The 27,815-nt window shown below is 41.2% G+C and overlaps 1 long non-coding RNA gene across 3 annotated transcripts in view; it reads right to left on the bottom strand.

Annotated features, from left to right (window-relative positions):
• Positions 1-27,815, bottom strand: part of LOC310846493 — a 110,830-nt gene that overhangs the window by 80,292 nt on the left and 2,723 nt on the right. The window lies entirely within an intron of this gene.

Raw genomic sequence — 27,815 nt, 5'->3', positions numbered from 1 at the left:
CTTCTCTCGCATTTGGGAAATCATTCTGCACAAATAGCTTTTGATGGCAAAAGCTACTTAAGAGCAAAATAAGGTCAAAAAGCATTAAGGAGAATGAAGGGAGACTAACATTTTTCATCCTCACTTTCAAGTATAAAAAAACCATGTCAACAATTGACACTTAAAGCAAACATTTGCATTATAGTTTGCTTTTCTGCACCGAATAGACAATTATTTATGTTGTACAATATGATAATCTCTTTGGGCAAATATATAATGGTGAGCCCAATGATGGTGTGATGCCATCAGTGATTCTCTTGAGCACTTCTCCGTTGCTTCAGTAGATGTACAGTTTATGCAGGGTAAACGAACCTTGAAGCATTTCTAAAGCTCACATCTAATGGATAGATTTCTTAGTGGTGCTCACTGCCATACTTAAAGAAAGTCTTTTTCATATTAAAAAGTTCCTTATCTTCGTACAACAAGGTCCCAAATTTAAGAACTGGCATTTAAAAGATCTACATATTTTTTAAATATGTAAGAAATTGTCATTAGGGCAATTACGTAATTTTAAACACTGGAGTGTATCTAATGATGTCGTTGTGTGAGCAGAACAACTTCCGCATGTGCACCAAATCTGCTCTGGGTCTCTCCAACCCTCTGAAGCATATTTGGAAGTGGGCAGGGAGCACATGCGGGAAGGAGAGGGAGAAGATGTTCCATTGCACAATAGGACGTTGTTGTGTTCATGCGATGACATAGCTGGATTCGACCATCTGGACTTAACGGTCTTATGGAGGCTCCCTCTTTCAGATGGTAATCTGTGCACTTCACTTAAACTTCAAAATATGGGGAACCAATCCTGCCACCTTAGAGGGCTCTCCTGATGATTATTCTCAGTGGGGTATGGAACCTCTGCCCAAAACTCCTGGCCTGAAGTCACTGCCGAGAAACAGCATGCTTAAAATGCTATCCTACAAGGTTTTTCCCTTTCCCTTTTTAAATAAAATAATTTCCAGTCTTTGCCTCAACCACTCTTTATCTCTCTCCCCTTTGCCTTTGCAAAAAGCCAACAATTTAAAAAAATAAAAAAATCACAGAAACTTGGCTTTCTTCACTTAGGTATATCAAGAAAGATTTCTTTTTGAAACTTGTCAGAACTGATGTGTCTTGGCGAAGAAATAATGACCCATAATGGAAATAAGGTTTCATTTTATTACATCAAATCACAAAACAAAATAGAACAGAGTGAATGAAAGTTGAATATCCTTTCTCTGGAGACAGGAGGCAATAGAAGGAGCAAACCGATGGAAATTTTGCTTTATGAAATTATGGCACATATAACTGAGGTATGCTGGGCACTCTGGCCAATGTTGTATTCTGTAGATCTGTATATAGTGTATATAGAACGCTGCACTTTCAGTGGGAAAAGCAGGTTCGGTTATTTTTCTATCCGCATGGACTTGGTCATATAATGCCGTGTCTTCATCTTTCCACCCAAGAGACAGTGTACATATTTGCATAGCAAATATTTCATTGGCAGAGCATCCCTGACACTCGGCTGGGAGTCAGGAATACTCACATAGTCTGGCTTATGTGCACAGAAGGTGATATTAACTTTGGGTTAGTACTCTGGACCTTATTCTGTTCTAATCTTTTGGCTCACATGGGGCTGATTTGGTAAGAATCAGAAGAGAATCGATCCGTTTCCATTCACTTCAGTGTCCCAATGGTGCATGGCAAACATTGATTCTCTTTCTTTATTCATTTTCACAATAAGGAAGAGCAGTCTAAGTACTGCATTGCACCTAATATATTTTGCGATGCGGTGGTGGTAGTGGGGAGAAAAGGACTTTTTCAAAGCAATGTGTCTTCAGCTAGTTATATTCTTCTAAATAACAAGTGCTGGGTAGATGGCTAGAAATGATGTATCTAGCAAAATTAAACTACATTGATTGAAAGACACAAATAATTGTAAATACACACAAGTGTGCACACGGTTTCTTCTGGTCAAGAACCAGCCAAATGATATGTGAAGGACATTTCCCAACCATGACAGGTGAAAGCAGCACAGGCAGGACAGTATGTGATAAGGATGGGCCCAATGGCATCAGATAACAATTAAAATATCAATCGCCAATATGGAAGGACTGTTCTCTACATCCTTCTGAAATTTGACTTGATGGACTCAAATTAACACTGACACCCACAAAAAAATTTAAAAATCCACCCGGGTCAGTGCTCTTTCATACACTACATTTATTTACTCACATTGTTTACGAGTTATATTCTTCACAGTTGAACCAAGCCACTATGTTGAATCTACAGTAAGTTAACAGTTTCTTTCTAAAAAGAAATCCCATGGCATTGATGGCTGATGCTGGAGATCAGGAGGTAAAAGAGCATCTTGTATCTTCTATGTTGGGGCATTCCTTATTCATACATGCCTTTCTGCTCCCATCAGACAACAGACACTTTTGCTTAGTGATGGGCAATGTTCACATTAGTCTTTAGTGTTCTAATCCATTAGGCACTGCCTTTTTCTTTGACCTTCATTCTAGTCAGCTTCTAAGAAGAGATACATATTTCTCCTTTTTACTTCTTCTCTTGATATATCCTCTTGACGTAATGGAAACCTTTTATTTGGAGCATAGTAAAGAAAATATAAATAGATGCCTTATTTAGATGTAGTAAGATTTTCTGAATGCCAACGGTCTGGGGTTCCAAATGTAACTTCAGGTAAAAAAGAAGAAATATTAGTAGGGGAATTTCTTCCTGGGAACAGGATTAGGATGCCTAGGATATTACTATCTGAAGTCAGTTTGACAGCAAGATAAGAAAGAAACTCTGCAAAATAAGAAACTGAGGTCAGAAAGGAGTCTTGATATTTGAACGTAGGTTAACACTTGCTGAAACCGTTACCTCAATCTAACAAATATTCTGGCAAATATACAGGCAAATATTCACTACTCTGGTATTAGTCCAAGTTTAGAAGGTTCTGTGGTTCTTCAACTTCTGTTCAGTATTATGGGAAACTGTAGAAATACAAAAATGTTCCTAAATGGTATTTCAATGCTGCGTTTTCACTGAACACAAAGGACTTAAAAATCAACAGAGCTATTTCATTGTTGTCAAGGACTTAAGTCTCTAGAAAGCTGGTTCTTTACAAGAGAAATGCAAAATGTGAAACATCTTATGGAAACAAAGCTACTGTGCATATTGAGCTGTCCATTTAAATTGATACTTCTTAATATGTGCAATTGGGAGGGGTTAATCCCCTAAAACTAAACAGGTGCTTAGTGTAATTGCAAAAGATTTCCAAAACTCTTGGTTAATATCCACGTAGCATTCCTTACTCTATCATACAATGCATAGGACGAAAATCTCCTTTCATATTTAGCGGGGTGGGGGAATTATTCTGGTTGACTGAAGAGGATAAACTCTGAGAGAGACGATTCTATTGATGCAGTTTGACCTGAGGTTCATTGAGTCTCTAAGATTCAAAGTATCCACCATTCTGGCAAGTCTGTTGGTTTAATGCTGGAACTAACCTGCAGAGAACTGTGGGCCCAACCAGAATGCAGAAAGATCACATAGGAGAGAGCTGAACCCTCCTCTTCTTGCATTTTACCTCCCCACTATTCATTACCTCTCCAGGTGTTTTGTCCCAGCTAGACTCACTCACTGCATCAGAGTCTGACTAACGTGGAAAAAGTATTCAGGCAACAGATCGGGACTAGGTAAGCTATGGGAGGAGGGAGGCTTAGCTCTCTTCACTTGCATACTATTTTTGCTATTCAAATCTGCTCCCAATGCACATTATGCATGGCTGGAGGAGACTCACAGTCAATCAAGTCTACTGCCATCACAAATTGTCCTGAATCTAAGGCTTCGTTCTCATAAACACTTACTTGGAATTCAAGTCCCATTGAATTTAACATGGGGTTTGCCTAGATCCTAGCATCACCATGCAGGATTCAAGGGACTTTCTCCTGTCGCCTGCTCTTTAAATAGGATGACACTTGATGGGGGGGGGGGAATCCAAATCTGTTGGTAGTTTCCTATCAAAAGCATAGAAGAAACCTTGCAATATAAAGAGGCTTGCTACTATTGTTCTTTGGGTTGCAGCATGGCTAGAATGTTTTCTGGGAGAACATTTCCCACCCACCCCTCCTCTCTATTATATGGATAGGAAGGGAAACCATGAGACTACTGCAGAATCTATAACATGGCAACATAAAGGCTGTATTTTCCCTCCCGCAGCATGCAACCATTGACTCCTGGTTCAGATTTATACATTTTGCAAAGGACACTAACTTTTCTATTACCACAAGGTAGTTTTCAGTAAAATGGGTACATGTGGCCCTGAGCCAGAGATTCTTGTGCGCAATTAGGCTTTGCATGTGGCTCGTGCCAAGTATGGAAATCTGCATGTAGCTTTACAGATCCTGGATACAGGTGTTTTCATCCACATCAAGAAACAAATGAGAAGGTGCGTTCTCATAATACTGTGAGGAGTGTTGGGGGTGTACATGCACTTAAGCATGTGCATAAGACCTAGCGCACCTGCTTCCCCATCCTTGGATGATGCTTCCTTTGCTCAAATGTGATGCTATCCAGCAATGAGTTATCTGTACAGAGGGCAGGTCTCTTATGTCTGCCATTCCTGCCCTCCATCACTGAGCTCCATTGTGGGTTTGTGGTGTGCATAAAGGTGTTTCCATGCGCAAGGGCCCCTCACATGTCTACATAGAGCAATCTCTGAATTGGGGTTAATGTCTGCAAACAAAAATCAGCCTTCAACTTTTACAGAACTGCATGCCTTCAAGGCACACCGAGATACCAAATAACAACTCTTGGTGTTCTGCTGCCGAAACACAGTATTTAACGTGTGGGCCATTATCTGAATTGCACATATTTGGACACAAAGAACGATGCAAGTGTGCCACTGATCTAGCTAGAAGCTTGACATTCTAAAGTACAATGCAGAGTGCTGAGCAAATCTGATGTGTCCAATCTTCAATCAATGTACAGCATTTTATGATGCATGTAGTATTTTAAGTAGCAACAGAATATGACTTTGAGGGCAGCAGCCTATAGTAGGATATTACAGTGTTTCTCGCTTCAATGTAATATTTTGTATGGGTTTAGAGAAGATGGCCTCTGTTGTGCATTGTTTGTGAAATGTTTCTTATCCCAGAGAGGTGTATGATGTAAAATACGTCAGTGAAAAGTGTATATTTTATGTGAGAGGAAAATACATTTTATTAAAGGTAAAGCTTTGTTAGCTGTATAAAATGGCAACTGTTCAAGTGTACAGTAACTTCTTACTAATGTATGAAAATCTGTGATATTTTTGATTTGATTGTATTTGTATTGCCCAAATAAAACATTTTGGCTGTATTGTTCCCCATTCTTGCATTTCTGAAACAAGACTAAATAAGTTTCAGCTATCAATAAGCCACTAATATGAGTATTGTCATTATCAGCATCTTTGTCAGAATAGTACTTCCCCTAGCCCCCCCCCCAAAAAAACCCCCAAATGATTGCAAAGTCATGGCCCCAAATAAGGATGTGCACCGAACACTAGATTCAGGAAAAACCTTGATTTGGCCATTCAGAAAGTGGCCTCACTTCAGGAAAATGAAAGTTTAATGTCTCCTCGTTCACTGTTATTATGGCTCCTTTACTTTTTGGCAGAATTTGGTTAAATTTGCAGGCACAGAATCCCTTCTGAGTGGATAATGCCTGCCAAATTTCAGAAGGTTAGAGCTTTTCTTGAAAGACATGGATTCAGCCATAGTGCATACTGGAACTCAATGTCATGCTCTCTTGATTTTTCCACCAGCACAAGCTTTTTTTCTTGTCAGAAAGAACAATCCCCATCTCCTCCCCTGCACACTGTTCTGAGGATTCTTGTGACCCTCCAGAATGGACTTGGAGGAACTGCAGGGGCACACAGAGGAAGGAGAGGGGAGAAAGCCTCATTGTGCTAGTGGGAACTGGCTTCCACTCGTGCACCAGGTTAGTTGAGTCTGGGACACTGTGTTGCTCTTTGCGCCCCACCCACCTCCACTCTTATCTGTGGGCACAACTGGTGAACTAAAAGGACATCAATTAAATCTTTTTGAGATAAAATTTACACCTTGCCAAAACTGTCTATGGCAACTCTTAATATTGGAACTGGTGACTATTTTATGCAGCCCAAAAATTCATGTAAATTTTGTACTCTATGGCATATGTATTCCCCCATGGGGGAAAACATCAACACCCACACATTATAGTTGAATTGGTTTTTGGTTTCATGAAACCTGAATAGCTTTTTATAAAGCACCACCGGGGATTGAGGGGAACATAATCGCTGTTATCCACAGCCAGTGCAAAGTGAGAAACAAGTGGAAGTTAATAAAAGTTCATGAAACAAAAAGCACTAAATCTAAGTTGCTTGTTTATTAACAAAACCATAACATCAAAACTGTTCGAAGAGCCTGTGGGGAGATTTGGAAATGAAGGGGAGCCTGCTGAGAAAGCGTCAGCCCCATAAGATCAGAAACAGCTGTATTCTAAATGAAATTGAGCTGAAGACGTCTACCCTCTGGTAACCTCACAAATAACAAATTGCAATTGTCTAACCATATAATTTCAAGAAGAAGGCAGGCATCAACCAAATCCTTCCCATAAAGAATGACAGTCTTGTGCTTTGGATAGTCCTCTAGAAGGTGAACTATAATAGGTGTGTTAAAGATGGATCATGACTTGCAGGGATGATGTTGGAATACTGGGGTACCTTAACTGCATTTACCTTGAAAGGAATTACTTCACCTGCCCACTGAACTTCAACTCATGAGATCCCACTGAACAGCTCACAGCCACTCTGAAGCAAAACAGTGTGAAGTATGAAATGAATAAAGTCCTAATAATTGCATGCTGCTTTTGCAAGAGCTTATGGTAGGGGCCTACGAATGAGGTTGCATGCTGAGACATATCAGTCCCCAGGAGACTGTGAGCAGATGTATTCTTAATGAGTCTGAGCTGATAAATTGACACTGCAGAGGGAATTGAGACAGACAGAAAGTAAATTCCCAGGAAAACTTATGTGGGTGGCACGTCCAAAAGAAGCTTCTCTGCTAGTTTCAAATGTTCTATATATTGGGGAAATGGCCAAGCAGTGACTTCGGACCATTTCATCAACTTTAGATTTAATCTGTTCTCAGAGCCTTTGCTTCTTGCCTTGACACCCTACCTGTCGAAGTCAGTCCACTAGCCAGCATAATCATCATGTCAGCCAAAAATGCCCTTCCATGCTAAGTGGTACAGGCAATATCAGCAGGGGAAAATGGGAAGAAATGCCATGTGAGAGCTAAAGTTAGTCGTATTAAAGCTGCAATCCTATATCCATTTATATACATGGGTAACTCAACAGAAAGGTTGTTTTCTGAGTAAATACTGACTCTAGCTACAATTGCCCTGCATGTCCCATTGAAACCAATGGAACTCGTTCGTCTGTACCAACAAGTTCTGTTGCAGTCACTGGAAGTAAGCCATAACTTTAACTTCCCAATCCAGCTAAAGTTAATTACTTATGGGCAATTTTACCTTATCTTCAGGCAAGTTATTTTGTAAGGAACCTCTTACAAGAGCCCATATTAAGCATCCGTTGATTTCAACAAAACAGTTAAATGAGCTTACATCTCTCTCACTGAAATCAATATGCCTTAAGGGCTCTTAACTTTGACCAAAGGGGGCTTCTGTCCGGATGTACGCCTAAATTTAAGCACATGCCTAATACTGGATGAGTTCTCCACTGAATTTTCATTCTTTTGTATCTGCAAATTATTCTCATATTTCCTGCAGGTATGTTCACCTTTACCTGCTTCAGAATCCTTTCAAATGTGGTAAGAAAACAAGAAGATGAGCACAAATCAGAGCATTTCTTTTCTGATCACTGGCAGTCCTTGGTTCCTTTGTAGCCACCAGAAAAATGTAAATTAGTGCATTAAAGTTATGTTTATGTTTATGAATCAGAACTTACAGCTTCAAGGTGCTTTTTTACCATGCAGGCAGTTTCCCCAGTTCATAGGTACTCTGTCGCTGTCTGTTTGCAATTTGTTAAGAGGTAGCACAGCTGTTTCTGGATACAGGCCTATGCCATTCCCAGCCATACTGGTACTGAGAGAGTCCCTATAGAGGAGAAAATGCATCGCATATTTTCTAGCCCAGGGGTCGGCAAAGTTTTTGTGGCTCCTGCCAGCGTGGAGGAGGCGTGCACAGCTTCCCATTGGCTGTAAAATTACTTAAACTGATAATGAGTTTTGAAGAATTTCTACCTCATCAGACAAAAAAACATACAACCTTAGCTTTTGTGGGGGCAAAAAATATAATTCAAGGTATGCTCATTCAAATGATACCAGAGAGCTTCATGGCTAATGAGCAGTGATATTCATCTGATAAAGGTGCATGCATTGCCTGTTTGGTCATGTTGTGGGTATTTTCTTTATCTAAAAACAAAGGTTTTGTTAACTGGCATATTTCCTCAACTTCACATTTGGCTTCCTTGAATATTTGAGATACGTACAGGGTTGTGGAGTGCTGCTTTAGAATGCATCCATTATTTTTTAAAGGTTAGCCCTCTATTCCAGAATATCAGACCCACAAGGGACATTATGGACCTTATTCCAGATTGCCACAACTCTAGTGAATCCATCAGTTTCCCACAGCAGTCCTTATTTTGGAGGTTTAGAGTAGGGATGGTGGTGAAATTTGGTTCAGTTTGTATTTTAATGTACACTTTCTGAAACAATGCATGACAGCCTTCAAAATTCGCATTTCTCTGAATTTTGTAAGGCAGGTCTCCAACCCAAACTGTGTACAGAAAGGCATATGCGTGGGGAATGTTTGCATGAAATTGCATATAGTAGACAGGGGTGCCGACTTATAAAAAATATTGGGGGGGCCCATACCGACTTATAAAAAATATTGGGGGGGCCGAAGACCTCCAAACCGCTGCTGCTGGGGGAACGAAAGGGGCGAGCCCCGGGCTGCCCCGACCTTAAGTGAACCTGTGAGGGCCCGCCCTTTGCGGCAGCCGTGGGCGGTGAATATTAATGAGCTAGGGGGAATCCCCGCTTCTCGCAGGGCTGACGCCAGCCCCGCGAGATTGTTGATGGGTCGAGAGCCGGCAACCCCACCCCCTCTCTAGATCGGGAGTGGCTTTGTTTTAACTCATTACTGAATGTATTTTAAAAGGTAACTATCGTCAAACAAGGAAAATAAAAAATACCAACATAATTTTGTGATTTTACAAAGGATAATATAACTAATAATTTTCTTAAATTATTGGGGGGGCAGAGCCCCCCCCAAACGAATTTTTGAGGGGGCTCGGGCCCCCTCAGGCCCCATGGAGTCGGCGCCTATGGTAGTGAAAGTGACATATGAAAATGTATTTGCAGAAATGCTTCTGTTAGGACAAATGCACACTAAAATACTGATATATTTTCATGAGGACTTTTTTTTAACAAAATCACAAACTGATGCAGAAATATGGTGAAGTCAACACTGGGAAAAAGACAAACAGAGAGAAACCACGGTTTACAGATTCGTCCATTACTAGTTTAAATGTTCAAGTTATTTTCAAACAAGCAGTTAGTACCGATTCTCTCCCCCAAAGTCTTATAAATTGTTATCTTAAGCTTTCACTGTCTATTCTTAACTTAGTGATGGATCACCTTAATTCCTTTCCACATTGTTTTGTGTGCATTCAGTCATAGTCTGTTATGTTCCAGACTTTGAGGATTTTTCAAAATACTGCACTTTAATTGTATACATTTAGTACAACCATTGTTTACCCAAAGTACATGTTTTTATGTGCTTTTCAATGCATTTTCCCTTAAATTATGCATTTTGAATCCATATTTTCAATGAAGTGAGCATTTTTTGTTGCATTTCGAACAAAAACTGCACTGCAAAAATCAGAGAAGTGTGCAATCCGATCAAAAAGCTGCATTCAACCCACAGAATATGTCCGGGACTGGAAAATTTAGTTGGTTTGTATCGAAATCCAGACCAAACCAATTTCTCCTCCATTCCCAATCCAGGGTAGCAAGAATCCCCCACCCCGTAGTTCCAGAACTTTTACTGACATTGCCTTCTGAACTTGTGGAACAGAGGCGGGGAGAGAGAGAGACAGAAAGATGCTTTTTTTGTCTTTATTAGACAACTGGGTTTCCTGAGACAGCGTAATGGCAGAAGCTCTTTGTAATACTGGTGTAGACTAGAAACCCTACTATCATCACAATAGGCATAAAATGATAGTTTGCAGTATCTACGGATCATTATACCTTTTTAAATGCCGCAGGGCTGAAGTCATTCATGATGCCTGCATCACCTTTTCAAGGCATGTTGCTTTTTTCATTTTTGCTTTATATATTTTCAGAGACTGACACATACTGTGAGAGAACCAGAAGGTGTACATACTTTACAGCTTCACAAAAGAATACAAAATTGCCTTCCATTCACACCGTAGACGAAGTTGAGGAGGACAGGTGCCTTCTGAAATTTTAACTAGACTTATGCAAGATCATGAGGGAAAATTTTATCCCCTAGGATATCATGGTAGGCACCTTTCTGCCCCCTTGTGATTTGTCTTTTTGCTTGGTCCAGGTTGATTAATTAAACAGCTTTGAACCCGGCATTCCTGAAGGAACATCTCCACCTCCATCATTCAGCCCAGACACTGAGGGCCAGCGCTAAGGGCCTTCTGGTGGTTCTCTCACTGCAAGAAGTGAGGCAGGGGGCCTTCTCGGTAGTCGCACCCACCCTGCAGAAATCCCTCCCACCAGATGTCAAGGAAATAAACAACCATCTGACTTTTAGATGGTATCTGAAGGCAGCATTGTATAGGGAAGTTTTTAATGTTTGATGTCTTACTGTGTTTTAATCTTTGGAAACCACCCAGGGTGACTTGGGCAACCCAGTTCAGTGGGTTGCATATAATTTATTATTATCGTCATCATCATCATTATATTATGATGTGGTGGTCCAAGCTGGGTATTGCCTGTATAGCTCTGCCTCTGATTTTCTTCTCGAACATGTAGTAGCACTGGAACAATTTCTAGGAATGATACAAGGGAATATTCCAGCACTAGGACACAATTCCCCCCCCCCCCTTTAGTGCCTACAGTGGCTGGGATGGGAAGAGCAGCAAAGCATGGCTGCTGACTTAATCTGAGCCTCGGTGCCTTTCATTTTCAGGCACTGTTGGAACCCTCAGAATTCCTTTCCCACTATTACCGACTGACCGGCTTATTGAAAAGACATGGCTATTCCCCACCCGCTCCATCGCAGTAGTGATCCTAGGGCAGGGTATAATAAAACACAACAGGAATGACAATATCAGCCACAAATCAAAACAGAAGAAGAGAACAACAACAAGAAAGCAGCAGAAGCAATAACAGCAATACCACAACCAGGTCAGCCATTGATATCCTCTAAAGGTCTGCTCAAATAAATGGATCTTCAGAGGACCCAGTTCACTGAGAGCTGAAAATTCAAGGAATGGGTCTGGAGTTTCCCTGGGGAAGGAAGCCCTCTCCCACATCCATCCCTAGCTATAGCCCTTTGTGCCAGCAACATGTGGTGCCAAGATGTCTTTGGGGGGTGATGTATTTGGCAAGCAGGACATATCTGTGTGACTCTGAACCATTAACATCACATAAAATGCTATTTTAACTGCTGCAGCACAAGCCTGTTCTAGCACTGCTGCGGCTGACACAGCCATTATGAGATTGGCCTGTTCCAGTTAAAGCTCCCTGTGTCTTGCACAAATGACCCCTGGGCATTTAATGCTGCAAGTAAAGGTCACCCATTTGTATCCTTGGAGGGAAGTGGCTCCCCATAACATAAATGGCCTGTGATCCTCCCTCTTGTAATACACTTCCCTTGGTTGATTGTACTCACACAAGTCAATATATTTTAGGATTTCTGCTCCTTTCTCAATAAAAAAAAACATTTCACAGACGGAGGGCCGGAGTTGAGATGCAAGGAAATCTGAGCATCTTCGTGGAAGACACAAAGCAATAGCTGCTTCCTATGAAATCTAATTTAAACCATTAATGTGGGTCCATAAAGCAAAGTCACATCGTCGGATCCGAGTTATTTATGGCATTGGGATCTTACTGATTATGGCAATAAATAATACAGCGTGTATCACTGGGAAATAATGTAAAGTCAGTTAATCCACAGGAGAAGTGGAAGGCATTGGAACAATTCGCCTATTATTCTGGTGCAGCAATTTCATAACAGCAGCCTTCACACAATTGCACTCTTCCAGGTAGCAGGCAATTTGGCCTCCCCTCCACCCCCCGCTTCCCTGGCTGCCTGCATCTTTTTTTCTTACAGCCCTAAGCAGCTTCTACTCATTTGTTAATATTGGGGTGAGCAGGGGGAGAGATCCCATTCAGCTGCTGATTGTGCGCATGGGCCCTGCCAGTTTGGCTCATTCAGACTGGCAGGATTACAGCTCCTTTCAATATTCCCACCATGGCGCCAGCAAGATTTCAGCTTAATCCTAGGAGGCATGAGGTCAGCCTCTTCAGCCATTTCCATGTTGACAGCGGTTTGCTTTGGCTTAAACACTGGCAAGCTGCCACACCCTCTCCGCCTGAACCCCGTTAAACCACTTTCATCGTGGCTCTGCTTGGAAAAGCACAACTGGTACTTTTGCTCTCTGTTCCTCTTTTATATCCCTACAAAGCGACAAAACCAGAATTGATGGCGGTGGGGAGCGTGCTTAACTGATCCAGTTGGCTCATAGAATCATTGCAGCAGGAGCTCCTATGGCCATTCTCTTGAAAAACAAAGATGAAACCTTTCTTAAGTATGCTATTTAAGGTTTCATGTTTGTTCACAGGCAATGCACCAGAGATGCATTTAAATATTGCCATTTTGTCCTAGAGGCTCACCGTTTTTCTTCCCTTTCACAGTTCAGCACTTAGGACATTTCAGTCCATGCCAGAACTGTGATAGGATAATACAACCTCAGCCTTCCCAAACCTGGTGCCCTCCAAATCTTGTTGACATCCAACTCCCATCAGTCCCAGCCAGCTAGACCAATGGTCAGGGATGATGGGAGCTGTAGTCTAAGACATCTGGAGGGTGCCAAGTTTGGAAAGGCTGCCCTGCACATCGCCTGGGGCCCATGCAAAGACTTGTGCTATAGGGCTATCCCCTTCCCTCTCCTTGCCCCATACAACCCCTGCACACATCCCAATTAGGTTGCAGGGGTTAGTCAAACCCCCAAAACAGCACATGGAGAGCTGATGTACTGATGGAGTGATCGCAGAAGCACTACGTTGAATTCCTGGTATCCAGGCTTTGGTTTTTTTTAAATTAATTATAATAATACAGGTATATCAACTCTGAATTCTGATCTAAAAATTCTGTTACTAGATTCTGAAATCCACCTTATAAATTACTCAAGTGCTGACTACAGCAGCTCTCCAGGGTTCTCTCCCAGCACTTCCTGGCAATGTTGGGGACTGAAACTGGAATCCTTTGCATGCAAAGCAGATGCTGTATCCCTGAGCAACAACACTTCACCAGGCAACAACAAGAAAGGGGAGATGGAGCAGCAAAGCTAGGACATCCCAGGGCTCATCCATGGGCTTCCAACAGCGCCAACCCCACATGCCACAGATCTTCCTCTGCTTATTTTTTGGAGAACTTGTAGGAGATGAAGGGATAGACACTTGTTTGTTTTTTCCTTCCTTCCTTCCTTAGCACTGAAACAGCGTTTTAGCTATCACAACCAGGGTAGGGCAGGAAACCATGGCTTGCCCAGGGCTGCCCCAGTGTGCTTCAGCTGAACATCAAAATGAATGGAGGGTTCTCACATCCAAGCCCAAAGCTCCAGTCACTCTGCTACGCTGGGCTTTAAAGAGAACATTGTAGCAGTGGTATCGTACTTCTTTGTGCCCAGTATTTTTCAGCTGACACCCAACTGCGCTGCTGCTGAATGCTGAACATGGGCTGACTCTTATACAAGGATGAGTCACCTTCCCCATAGCAATATTCTGCCACCTACTTGGCAGACATGGCTACAATCTGCTCTGCACTCCGTCTTGCTGGAGTCAAAGCTTGTGGAAAGCAGCCATGCTTATTGACTGAAGCCTCTTAAGATGTGTGGCAAAGGTAAGAGGGGTTTCTTCAACTTGGCTCCTGGAGTTTTACTTCCTGTTCAATGCCATGTTTCCATGGATGCTCTTCTAATGAGAGACTGCCTTCGGGGTACATTCTTTACATACGAGATACATTGCTTCTTTTCTTCTCTCTCTTATGCCCTGAGGATCTTCTACTACAAGAGTTTTGTGTTAAGGCTTTGCATTGAGGCAACATGAAAAGAAGTCACAGAGTGACAGAAATCAAACCAAAATTGTCATTTGTTTTAAGTAATCACAGGGACTACAAGGGCCGACCTTTCTCTGCTTGGTGGCCCCTTTTTTATAGAATAGGATTAATGAACTAACATAGCATTTATTTATTATTGTGCCTCCATTTCTGCTTTCATGCTCCCGCTGTGATTTCATCTCCCCCCTCCCCCAGTGTAGTGTATGTTGATCCAGTTGTGGTGTCGCTTCACATAGGTAATTTTAATTTCTTTTCATCTGCTTCATGAAACATGACAACAAATGGTCTTAGACTGAAAGGCATGATATAAATGTAACTAAGGAAGCAAATAAATGAATAAATGAAATGATGGACCAAGTGAGCAAAAATAAAACTCACAATATAGGCACCGAGGTTTTGCTAAAGTGATCCTTTACCCACACCTGTCCTGTCAGGAAAAGCTGGGCCAGGGATCTGTGCATGCCTAGCTCTCTTTTCTTGTTCTTTAGAGCACCTGGCAGACAGTTGCTAAGATAGAAGTAATTAGTATTAAATTATCGCCACTGCCATTTTCACCTGTTCCACTTACAAATCCCTGGAACTTCAGTCTTGTTCAATTAGGCTCTCACACTGCCATCTCCCACAAACACCTTTCTTTCTCTGGAATTGATCCCTAACCCAGAAATAATTTTATTAATTTAAACACATACACACCCCTCTACAAATACAGATACGGTGCCAATCCTTAACTAGAGGCGGAAGACACTATGCAGCTGAGGACCAAGCTACATATTAAGTGTCCCTTTGCATCATCTAGTGTGCAGATTTTCTATTTTATAAAAATACAAATCACATCAGCTGAGGGGTGAGTGTCAGTTAATGGAATCATAAGAGATACAGAGAGGAGCAGTTAACTTTTTTCTCCTCCACTGCAGTCCTATGGAAAATTCATTTTCTGAAGCTGGTGCTTTTCCTAATTTGGAAGGAAATTACCCATTGGCACCAGTGGGGGATTCCCACTCCCCCAATGTAAATACTAGCTTAAAAAACTGAACCCATGGCCACTGGATGCAATGATGCCTTTAAGATAATTTATAGTTGAATCCAGCTCTTCACCATTCACTTGTCATTAATCCCCTCCCAACCCTTGCTACTAAAGAAAATGGGCATTTTCTATATGCATGTGTAGAAAGAGAGAATAACTTCTCAGTCCTATGCATATCACCTCAGAAGTATGTCTTATTGAGTTCTATGAGATAACATGCATAGTACTGAGGGCTTAGACACACCTCAGAACTTTCCAGGCATGACCCAAACTTTAAAGCTCTGTATTTCAGCCCCCCCTTTTTTTTTGCTCCACGATACGCCATTCTTTAAAGCTGAATCGGACCAAGTGGTAATCCATTAAAAACCCAAATAGCCATTTGCTCCAATTCAGCTTTAAAGAGCGAGTTTTCGCAGGGGAAAGGGGGCGGGGGATTCAGACACAGAGCTTTAAAGTGCAAACCTGTGAATGGAAAGAGCAGGGCAAAAGGGACGTGTGGTTGTTCTTCATGCACACTGAAGAAGCTCTGGACAAATGTGTCATAAGGCTGCGATGGCTAAAATGATGCTTTCAGCTCCTTGGAATGAAAGAAGGATAAAACAACAAATTGCTATACCATATTTGGTTGGTCTGGTTGATGCATCTTGTGTGTTCCAAGTATTCTCACTCACATCATCTCCTACAAGCTCTCAAAAAGTTAGGGAAATGGGTGCTGAATAAGCAGAGGGAGAGCAAGGGCGTTAGAGTCTGACACTGTTGAAAGCCAATGTGCATACCCTTGAACCTCATATGAAGAAAATAGTATCTTTGGCTATGTAAAGCAGTTCTGCCTTAGAAAAAGTTAAAGGAAGAAAAATCCTCTACTCTCAGTTCAATGGAAATGCATTGTGCTTTTAAGGGAACCATCTCACAAGAGGCAAATGATGCTCCATGGCTGTACAGGTTGAGCATGTGTATCTGCTGCTCTGAAGCACCACTGGAGAGCCTGTGCTTACAGAATGCAACATGTCAAAGCAATCTGCGCGGCAAATTTATGCAAACGTTCAACATGTGACCTTTATCTATAAAGCTCTGGCTTTAACCAGCATGTTCTCTCATGTATTATTTCAATGCAGAGCAGTAAAAATTCGAGATTTTTTGTTATTTTTGCCTCAAAATTCACTTCCTCTCTCCTTCCTTGAAAACTTCTTCTCTGGTTATTCTAATGAATTGGATCATCTCTGGGCTTGAAAAACAAAGAAGCTGGGAAATCTTTAAGGCTATTTCAGGCTCCAGGAGGTAGGGCAAACCAAAGCTATGCTCATTACTCAAAACTAAACCCCACTGAAGTCAATGGAGCTTACTCTAAAGCATGTGCGTATAGAACTGAAAGTGTGATGCCACTTTGAACAGTCAAAGGTGAGGATGCGGAACATGAATTGCAGTGATAAGCATCAGAATGCTTGTGAGCCCATGCAAGCAACTAAGAGGAACACATGACCAGTCACATGCTGAATCAAAATGACACTGAATGCCCTTCCAAATCTGGTGGTAGGGTTTGGTTGTCTGCAGATGCAGAACATGCTGTGGGATTTGTGTAGGTGCTCAACAAAATCTATTGCAATTCCAGAGGAATCAGGCCAAGTGAGCTACACAGTCCCCGAGTCCTGTTTACAAATCCAGGCTCCAGGTATCTTGGGCATAAGGGAGCTATGAGGCCCCCAGGCTCTGAGCAAAACTAGATAAATGTTCCAGCCAATTTTGACAACAAAAGTTATGGAGTTGTCCATTTTGATTCAATAATGCACGTATATTTGGATTGCAAATCTGAAAAGCCATTATTAGCTGCAGCCTTAGCTCCTATGGCTACCAGTGTCAATATCAGTGTCCCCCCAATGGACATCAAAGTTCTTGTGTTCTGGTGGTTTCATGAGTGCTAAGAATTCACCACTGTCTACAAACCCAGCTTAAGAAACACTCTTTGCAGGCTTTGCCTTGTTTCCTGAAGATTCACTGAGCCAGTTTTCAAACAGACCAAAGCAAGCAAGGCAAGTCAGTTCTCTTGCCATGACCTGCCCAGGTCTCTGTGTATTTATTTAGGTTTTTAGTACTGTAAGGTAGATAAGGTCAATGAGCCTGACAGTTTGTTCAAGCTTTGTTTTTGTCTTTTCTACCACCCTAAATGTCATCTGCATCCCCCCCCCCCTCTCTCTCTCTCTCTCTCTCTCTCTCTCTGTGTGTGTGTGTGTGCGTGTTAAAGGCAAACAAACTGTATTGCAAACATTTATGTTCTAGGTCCTAGGAGTTTACTGTCAAACACAGTAAAACTCTGTTTCATCATTCATTATTATTTTTCATACACATATTAAACACTCACACATCCAAGCTTTCCCAGAACCTGGGTAAGAACTGTTTTTTGGGTCAAGCTGCTATAGATGAAACAACAGCTTGACCCAGGTGGTACTTTTTGTTTCACAATATAGATCCATTTACTATCCATTTTCCTTTAACTTCATTCACCAAGCTTCCCCCCCCCCCCCCGGTATCTCCTTGCCCTACACAACTATGTATAAATTTTGATTTTTGCAGCACAGTTGACCTACAAAGATGAAAACAGCATGAGTCTGGAACATGAATTTGGCTTTATCTTTCTAGTTTCATTTCATTATGTTTTACCAATACTGTTTCTTATGTTCATTCCCTTTGTGAAGGGATTCAATGGGACACAGCCTTTGAGCTTTGTATGTAAGATCAATAGAGATCCACAGCAACAGAGTCATACACAACCAAATTGCATGAGGGAAGATGGGTTCAATCCCTCCTCCCTGGCACACCTCCCGCACTGACAAAATTCAATTGTGGGGGGCGGACATGAAGGCAGGAGCCAATATTTAACTATTATCCCACTTCTGGTGCAGAGAGGTGAGGTAAACTCTAGGATAGGATTGTCCCATATGCACATTTCTGCAAGCAATTCCCCCTACTATGATCATGCAATCTTCAATGTTGTTATCACCAATACATGAATTTTTATGCATGTGCCTTCTAAACTTTAGAGGTGTCTTTGTGGGGACTGCCACCAAAAAGGGGAGACTAAAAGCTCCCTTTATGCATAATCCTTGGGATATAACTGTTAAAGCATCAACATTTGGGCAGAATTCTGGTGTTGCATCAGGGAGCTTTGCGCTGCATCTTGGGTACAATGCAGCTTGCAATGGCCATAGAGCAATCACGTCTATAGAAGCAATAAGGCTAAATTTGCTACACTAACCCTTTAAGAGGTGCAAAAACAAACCAAGTTTCTCCTGTTCAGTTCTTTTCCTCATATCTTATCCGGATTTTTGTTTTGCATGTGAAGAGGCTGAGGAAAGAGATGGAGTAGATAGAGCAGGAGAAGCCAAGAGGTCTCACCACCTTTCGGCAGTGTTGAACTGTGTTGCAGTCTCCAGAGTATGAGCTGGCAACTGAAATAAGGCCCAGTATTAACAACTGAAAGAGGAGCATCTTCTCTAACTAATCAACACATTCCTTTGTTTAAGAATGCCGTGAATAACTGCACATTGCTGTTACAAGCCCAGGAATAGACTTTGAATGCACTTAACAAATGTCTGATATACAAATTATTCAGTTAATTGCACCATTTAATTGATATAGTTGAGCAATCCTTGCAGCCTTAGCTAAATTGAACTCATTTTCTCCGGTGTATAATGAATGCATATCATATTGGAAAACAAGGAGAAGATTAATATGCCATTGGAGAGGAAGAAAAAGCTGTGGAATGTTTGGTCATGTCCATTATTGCTATATTTGCCAATGAACATTTCTGAATGCGAAGCAAGTACATTATATGAGGCAAGGACAATTCTATTAAAGAGTGTTATTCAAGGCATTCCCATAATTTCTGTGTAGGTTTTTCTTTCTACAGGGTGTTGCATTCTTCCTGAAATGAATGGCTTGGGTTTGCATGGCACAAGTAGGAAACAGTCCAATGCCCAAATCTAAAAACAAACCACTACAACCTGACCTTTTGTAGACCAGAAGACCCAGAAGAGCTGCGTGAAGCAGAGGGTGGGTGAAGAGAGCAAAGCTTGCTGCAGGCTGAAAGAAATGAACCAGCAAATAAAACCTCAGAGACCAATTGTGGAAGAAATAAGCTTGGAATGAAATGAATATAACAATTTGAAAGGCAGTGCTGCTGAGACCAGGTCAACTGATTTATATGAAATACAAACAAATTCAGACTTTCATAGGAAAAGACTCTGGTATTGACTGGGAGTTTCAAAGATGTCTAAACAGATGCCTTACTTTACCATTCCTTTCGGAGCAGATTTTCAATTTATTTCCTTTTTGTTGTTGTTGTTTATTTGTTTGCAACAGCTAAAGTATCTATCTTAGAGAAGCTTGACTTGACCAGTGCCTACAGACTGGAAATATTGGGGCCATCTGAGGTTGCTGTGGTCATTTCAAATGTTTATGCAAAAAGACTGGCCCACAGCTTGCTTATATTTATTTTTAATTTGGAATTAATCCTCATAAGTTACATGGAAAACTTAATATGCTCATTGAATTTCTTAGATCTCAGAATACCCCCATCTGGAAATGGACGATTTCAACTGACGTTATCATCTGGCATGTTTGACAGAGAGTGTAGTTCTTGCATCTTGAAATTATTTTGGACTGCAATCGTATTCACACTTACTAGGTAGCAAGTCTCATCAAACACAGTGGGACTTCTAAGTAGATAAATATACATAGGATTGCACAGATTATTGCTGTTTGGGGCATCAAGGTCAATGTCAATGGTGGTTCAAGACGGGGCTAATAAGCGGAAATAATGATATAAAAAGGAAATGGTCAAAGCTGTAGCAATTCATGTCTTAATAATACTTCTTTACATAAAGAGCATTTAGTATGCTGCTTATTTCTTCCTACATATAACATTCACAATAATGGCATAAACAGTGAACTGATCTGAGAAGCTGATCCAGCCTCTTAGAATGCATACTCAAGATCACTATGGCACCTTTTCTTGAAGATTTTTTGTTTGAAGATCACCTGGGAATCTTTGCCAGTTCCAGTTACTTTCTCACTTGTCTACCTCAAATGCAGACCCATATAGGCCCACAACTACCTTCATGGCATGGTTGGTGACAGTCTGACAAGGTATTACCCCCTCCTTCTGCATGACTTCCCCACCCGCCCATCACCACTTCCTTCAACATCTAACCACTTAGTTTCCAGTGAACCATTGCCCCTTTCTAACATCTGTTGAAATTAAAGCTAGAGAAAACCATGTCAGTTTCAAAAGGCATGGTTTATGTGCACCAGCACTGATTAAAAATATATATCTGCTTTGAAGGAAAGGAAAAGAGGACACTGCTGGCAAAATTGATAAGTTCTCCCCTCCCACCCAGAAGCACACACACCAGGAGATGTCAATAAGGAGAGGGAAGCATTTCATGTTTACCTCGGGAGGTGCAGGAAATGGCTATGACAAAGAGTCCGTCATTGAAATGGGTATGACTCAAGGAATGTTAATCTGGGCCTAGGTCAGTGTGACCAATGAGCCACTTTCCTCCAGAAATGAGAGGTAAAATGTCTAGAGAAGCCATTCCCAATGGGTCACACAAATGGTGGACTAAAAATGCACTTCAGGTAATGTCATTTGCTCACAGATGACCCAAAACACACAGGAAGAATAAAATACCATTCTAATTATTCCTTTCTGTATCACCATCAACAATTTTAGAAAGCTGATACAGTGGTACCTCGGGTTAAGTACTTAATTCATTCCGGAGGTCCATTCTTAACCTGAAACTGTTCTTAACCCGAAGCACCACTTTAGCTAATGGGGCCTCCTGCTGCCGCCGCACTGCCAGAGTACAATTTCTATACTCATCCTGAAGCAAAGTTCTTAACCTGAAGCACTATTTCTGGGTCAGCGGAGTCTGTAACCTGAAGCGTCTGTAACCTGAAGCGTACGTAACCTGAGGTACCACTGTATAAGCACATTTAAACTTGCACAGCAGCATGAGAGTGAGCCTCGAAAGCACTGTCAATGGTACATGTAAAATTGATCATCACACATCTTCCATGATTGCTCTCAATAAGAGATGAATATTGCCAATTGAGGCAGAATCCTGTGGTCTACCACCTAGCGGAGCCTGGTTACCGGAGGCTTGTTACTCACAAAAGCTTCTGCACTATTTTCCTATTGTCTTTCGAGAACAATTTGAGGTGCTGTTTTTGACCTATAAAGTATATAATGTGGCTCTTCAGCTTTTAACAATTCTTTTTCAAACAGAGCCTATTGAAGACTTCACCCCAGGGAACACTATTAATCAATCAGTAAGGCTAGATTACATAAAGAGCTTTCTTTAAAAAATGGGAGGGGGAGACAGTCCCTGACTAATACTGGCGTTTATTTCAAAATCACTGTGCTCCAATCCAGAGAGGGGCATAGGGAAAAGTGCACAATGGGACTTTTTTGTTTTCTTTTTCCCCTGAAGTAAATCTTCCTTTCTGCACCTATCCTACACTGCAAAATGCTTTTTAGAAAAGCTGAGAAATGCTTAAAGCAGGTTGTGAAACTTGCCATATAGAAAAATGGTACTTTCTGGAGCAGGTCCACCAACTCAAAGATGAATAAGTGCACATTTTTGTTTCCTTTTACATGCACTCAGGTAGTTCTCTACCCTTTCTCCCATTTGACAGACAACCATTTACCCGAAAACCACATGATGAGATGCTCGCCTATAATTTCTGCCTACATGGTAAAGGAAACCTTAGAATTTCCTGGCATCCCCTGATTTCTGGTCAGTTCTAAGTGGTATAACAGGATTCTCCAAACCACCATGAGGGCAGATGTACAGATGACCAGTATTCCATAGATTAAACTGTCCAGCATTGTAATTTATCACTTAGTGAATTGTCCACTGTACTGAAGCTAAAAAAAATGTAGTCTTGTGCTTCCCTTTTCCCCAGAGAAATTAGATGCCTGTGGAGAGCTGTAAAGTATTGACTTATCTTTTTTACACCCATTGTAATTATCCAATATATTTTGTGATTCTACAACATAGGAAGACAGCTTGTACCAAATTAAACCATAGGTTTATCTAATTCAGTATTGCCTATAATGTCTATCAACCACACCCCATGGTTTCAAACAGAAGTCTTCCCAGCCTCACTTGGAAAAGTCAAAGATTGAACTTGGGACTTTTTATATGTAGAACAGGTGATCTACCGCCGAGCTACAGAGCCACATTTTCCTTTCTAGATGAAAACAGTATTGGCAACATCATGTTGTTCTAGCCGACTGTTTCTCACTAAAGGGATACCCTGTGGATCAGGAAGTCATTGTGTTCCTAGCTTGCTCAGACCTACTGTGGAAACCTTGAGCTGTAATACTTGGATTAGCACCAGTCCACGACTTAAATGCATGCTATTATAGCTGGGCAACCAACTGGAAAGGAAGGCCTGGTTTCTACAGAACTATTTCATCTCCAGGTTAGATAATTGCAATGAATGGTATGTTAGATTGCAGCTAGACTGCTAACTGGGGCTGTGTAATGGAAACATATGGCGCTCCTCCATGGCTTCCAATACATTTCCTGGTACAACTCAAAGTGCTACTCCTGAAAAACCATGCATATGGCTTGGTTTCAGAATGCCTGAAGGATTGCCTGCTTCTACATCCAACCAAAACCATCTAAACAAACCTATTCCGAACACAGAAACCAGCAAAACAAAGAGAAGTGAAAGTTGTGAGGAAACAAAGTAATCACAAGTTCAGGTTTCTAGAATAGCTCCACATTTTTTAAAAATTTCAAGCAACACCTGTGCTAGAAGCACTCAGGGGTGCATCCATAGGTTTCCTTTTTCTGGTGGAAGGAATGGGACCTTTGGATGCAACTCTACAATGATGCTGCAAAAATTCTAAAACAAAAACTTTGAAGACTGTATATGACAAAAAATGAAGCATTTCCCCCATACAACGATCTCAAGACTCAGGCAGTAACTGTAATCAACAAAGGCAAGCCAGCTGTTGTCCAATATCACTGAAAACAGATTGTAAAATATTAGCATCACTGTGGTTAAAACGTGGTTGGACTCGATGGTCCTCGGGGGTCCCTTCCAACTCTACAATTCTATGATTCTGTTATTCCATAATATCTGGACATCCACATATAGATCAGGGCAAATTTCTTCCAGCTAGGAAACAAAGACTGTAATCCTGTACCCACTTATATGGAAGTAAGCCACACAGAACTAAGTAAGATGTTAACTAATAGGACTTACCTCTGAGCAGACATGAATAAGACTGCATGGTGAGTTACAATTTTAGGAGAGTAATAGATATTGGGGACGGTCAGTTCTGCATGTGCACTGAATCGCAAGGAGATTTGGGGCAAGTAAGAAGTGACATGATAGGTGTGTTGTGGGAGGGGGGATTATTGGTTTGGTTCTTATTTTTATTATGTATTTTATGTTTTTATATTGTATTTTTATGATGTGAACCATCCTGAGTTCAAAAGCGCAATGTCTTACACAAGAGCTTGCACAAACAGAGGGACTTCCTAGATTTCTCCACTAAATCCAAAGCAGCTTTTCAATGGGTCGAAAAGCACCTTGGATACAACCCAATGTTTTATTTTATTTGTTTTGTCAGCTGCTTTATTTTGTAAGTTGTACATGTGGGTTGATACAACTGTACCTTTCCTTTTCCTTTTAGAAAAAAATGTGGGGTTTTTTTTTTAACCATTAGCCCTCCATGCTGCGTGAGGAAAACTGAAGGGAGTTTAAAAAGCATTTGTGATGTGGCACAGCAGACTGCCATTCAAAGGGGAAATCCCACTGGGCATGCACATGCCTGAAGGAGCTCTTTGTATCCCAGCCACTGCCTGGATGAAGAAACGTCCAGAGACATGTTCAGAACATTTCTCTCGGAGCCCAAAGCCATTTCACAGGTAACAGCCCTAGTTAACACTGGTGTAGGAATCCACATATCCAACCTTAATCAACGAGTCGAGTGACTGCAACAATTAAATAATGCATGCACAGCTTTCCCCATCCTGGTTGCCTTTGGACATTGCTGTACTGTCTATTCATGATCTGTAGTTTCTGGAAACAATTGAAGTCGTTTTTGTTTCGACAAACTTTTCCAGCTAGATGAAAAGGTCTCTCTGCCTTAGGTGTTTGTTTTCTGTTGTTTTTAAACCCATATTCCATTGTTTTTTATACAGTTCTAAACATGATTTCATCTTTTTTTCAGGATATGTTTGTAAATCATCTTGGGCATATATGTGGAAGGAGATTAACAACAACAACAACAACAACAACAACAATAATAATAATAATAATAATAATAATAATAATAATATCATCCCTAATGGCTAGCACTAGGGGTGGGTGCTGAAATTCAGCTACATCCAGACGGCACCAGGTTGGGGAAGGCTGACCTAGGGCCTTGGTTGGAGGATAAATAAATTAGATATTCTGCTACAGTGTGTACAGTGTCTCCAAGATGCTTTTTCTTATGGAAGGGCATCATAAATTAAACAGCTTGGCACAGGGGGGAAATTCCAGACCAAGCAAACACTCCAGAGCGTGCCTAATTTTTCTCGTGAACAAAAACGTATAGCAAACAATAGATAGAAAAGAGGAGTTGCAAGAGATAACACTGTGCTAGAAAATTGTTTCTTTGAACATTACAAGCGTGTGTCTTTGACAAATTGTTCCTCCCTCGGCCCATGCGCCCAAACAGGGGCAGTGCTGATTATGTTATTTCCAAGGCTTTTGTTTAGCCAAACCTATTTTCTAAACAAGCTTCTGCAGAAGATGCTGCCTGTGTTTTGAAATGCTTCCTGGTATATTGTTTTCCTTGCAAAGATGCAGAGTCCTTGATATGACGCTTTTTTCAAATGCATGTGAATGCAGAAGTTATCAACAAAGAACTTTAATGAAAAGGAAAAAGAAAGCTCTACCTGAGCGTGAGCCAAGTCCCATTCTCCACTGTCTCTTTGTAACCTTATAGCGTAGGCATACAGTTGTTTGCCAGGTTCTCCCCATTCTACACAATACCTCTATTCATTACTCCCCAGTACGCCTCTTCATTATGAAATACTCTCAGCCCTACAGGGGCCACAGGCAGCTAGGGAAGTCTAATTCTGCAAGATTACTTGTCCATAACTTTGAATATTTAATTATACACAAAATAAGCAAGGAAAGTGTTAATATACTGCCTGCTTTTCTACTCTAAGAATGTAGGATTTCAAGGCAGAGGAAGCCCAGATTTTATTTTCAGGGGCATGTCTTCATGATAGCTAGTTTTTACTACTGTACAGCACATGGATAAACAAGATGGAATTATTCCAATAGTCTTTTCCTTGAAGCTTTAGCTTCATGCAGAAGGCTTCATAATTTCAGATTTGAGCTTCCCATGCTGTTGCTGTAGTAGTGGATTCCAACCCATGGTTTCACAATTGCCCAGGTCAACAATGCCATACTGTTTCTTGTATCTTTTTTTTCCTACTGCTGTGCACCATTGGTGCCTGTCAGCCACCATTTTGAGAATTCTTCTGTGTCTGGTGCATGCAAAGAGTAGGTTCCAAAATGGCCAGCTACCAAATTTAAGCCAATGGCAAGCAGAGGCACACCACAGCAGAAGAAATTAGTTTAGAGGACAGTAGTTGCAGTAAAGAGACAGGAAGGAAGGGACAGTGTGAAAGCAGCATTCTTTTCTTTGTTTGTCCAAATGCTGAACAACAAACACAGATATCAGGCACCCAAATAACAATACTAAAATAAGTTGTTACCCAACATTTCTGCTCTTGTCCACCTTTGTTTTCACTGTCTAGCCTACCTAGGTCTCTAGCTTAGTTAAAAATAATGTGTTTTAGCTTGGTTCTCTATCTGCCCACAAATGCTGGTTGGTGTGTTGTTTTTTTCAGAAGCCACAGTTCATTAAAAAAAAAGAGGAAAACACTTGCCGGCCTTGGATCAGTAGAAGCTACGAATCCCCAAAAGTCAACCCTACAAAAGAACTGACAGTTCATTACAGGGCTGTATGTCATCAATGAAACTGCAGGGAAGATCATTCATCTTGTGCCACCATAGCAACTGTGAATGTGTGTGTGAGAGAGAAAGAGAGAGTGGGGTAGAGAGGAGAGGCAAGGGTGTGCTTAATGTCTGTTAACTTGGTTTCCATGACAAAGACACAACTTGTATAGGAAACCCATACTATGCCCATTCTTATCAATGGCCTAAAGCAGCAAAGATTGTAGAACGGTCAGGTTATCTGCACTGCATCATAGCAAAAAGCAGGCACAGTCATTTTACAAACATTCAGAAAGCTTAAAGGGGGGGGGGGTGTAGACATTTGCACATGCCCCTATACTAACTTAGTGCAAGGATGCTTCCATGAAGCCTAAAGACACGACAAAAATCACAGATGGGAGAAGAACGCATAAAAGCAAACACCACCTTCTTTCCTTTTCCTGCTTCATAAATCATCCTGTTTATGTAATGTGGCCAATAAAGCAAGACACAGTTAAGAAAACATTCTTTCTTTTTTTATTCCTATGAAATGGTAAAATGATTGATGTTATGTATGGAAGAGTGTATAAGGAAGACACAGCGTTGGGGGATGATTTACTGATGCCCACTGAAACGTGGGGTTTGGGCACTGTAAAATGTCAGGCATTCAAAGATATAAATGATTGAAATAGTGGGGAAATGCCCTTAAAAAGAAAGGACTTGTATGTAGTAGGTGAGGTGGGGGCTGGGAAGGGCATAGCAACAGTGTGTCTCCAGTACAATCCCACACTGCACACTGGGGGAAAATAGCAGTGATTTAAGAGTAACAATTTAGCTCCAAATATCTAAAGACAGAACAGAGCTCTTCACCTTCAACAGGCAAACGCTTATCTCCCTGCCTTGGCATTTGTAAGACAATGTATTAGGGCAATGCTAGAATAATAATTACTGAGTGACTGTAAGCAAGTCGTTTTTATAAGTGTTGTGGTTCTGTTGTCTCTCCTGCCTCTACCTTCCCCTTCACAAGATAAAAGAGCTGGATGTGTACTGTATGGTGAATATGTGCAGCATAAAAATGACTTAATTGAATTTGGATTTATGGATTCCCCGCCATGCACAAGTTTACTGAAAGGTATCTCATGTAATATGTCAGGAATCATTGGGGCTGTGATGATGTTAACTGTGCCAGCAGTTTCTATAGGGAGTTTCTGTAGGTCTGAGCATCAAAACATAAATGTCATTGGTTCTGCTTTGATAAAGTAGAGGCAGGTTGGAGGAAAAAAGGGGGGAAAATACAACCCCTTCACATGTTTTCTGGGAAGATTATACATTTGACCCATTTGAAAGCCCATATAAGTCATTTGGGCAAACACAATCCTTTGCAATCAATGGCGCC

The sequence above is a fragment of the Podarcis gaigeae genome (genome assembly GCF_964106915.1).
Source record: "Podarcis gaigeae genome assembly, chromosome: 6".
Classification (NCBI taxonomy): Eukaryota; Metazoa; Chordata; class Lepidosauria; order Squamata; family Lacertidae; genus Podarcis; species Podarcis gaigeae.
The sequence above is the reverse complement of the archived record's forward strand: the minus strand, read 5'-3'. Positions and strand labels throughout refer to the sequence as shown.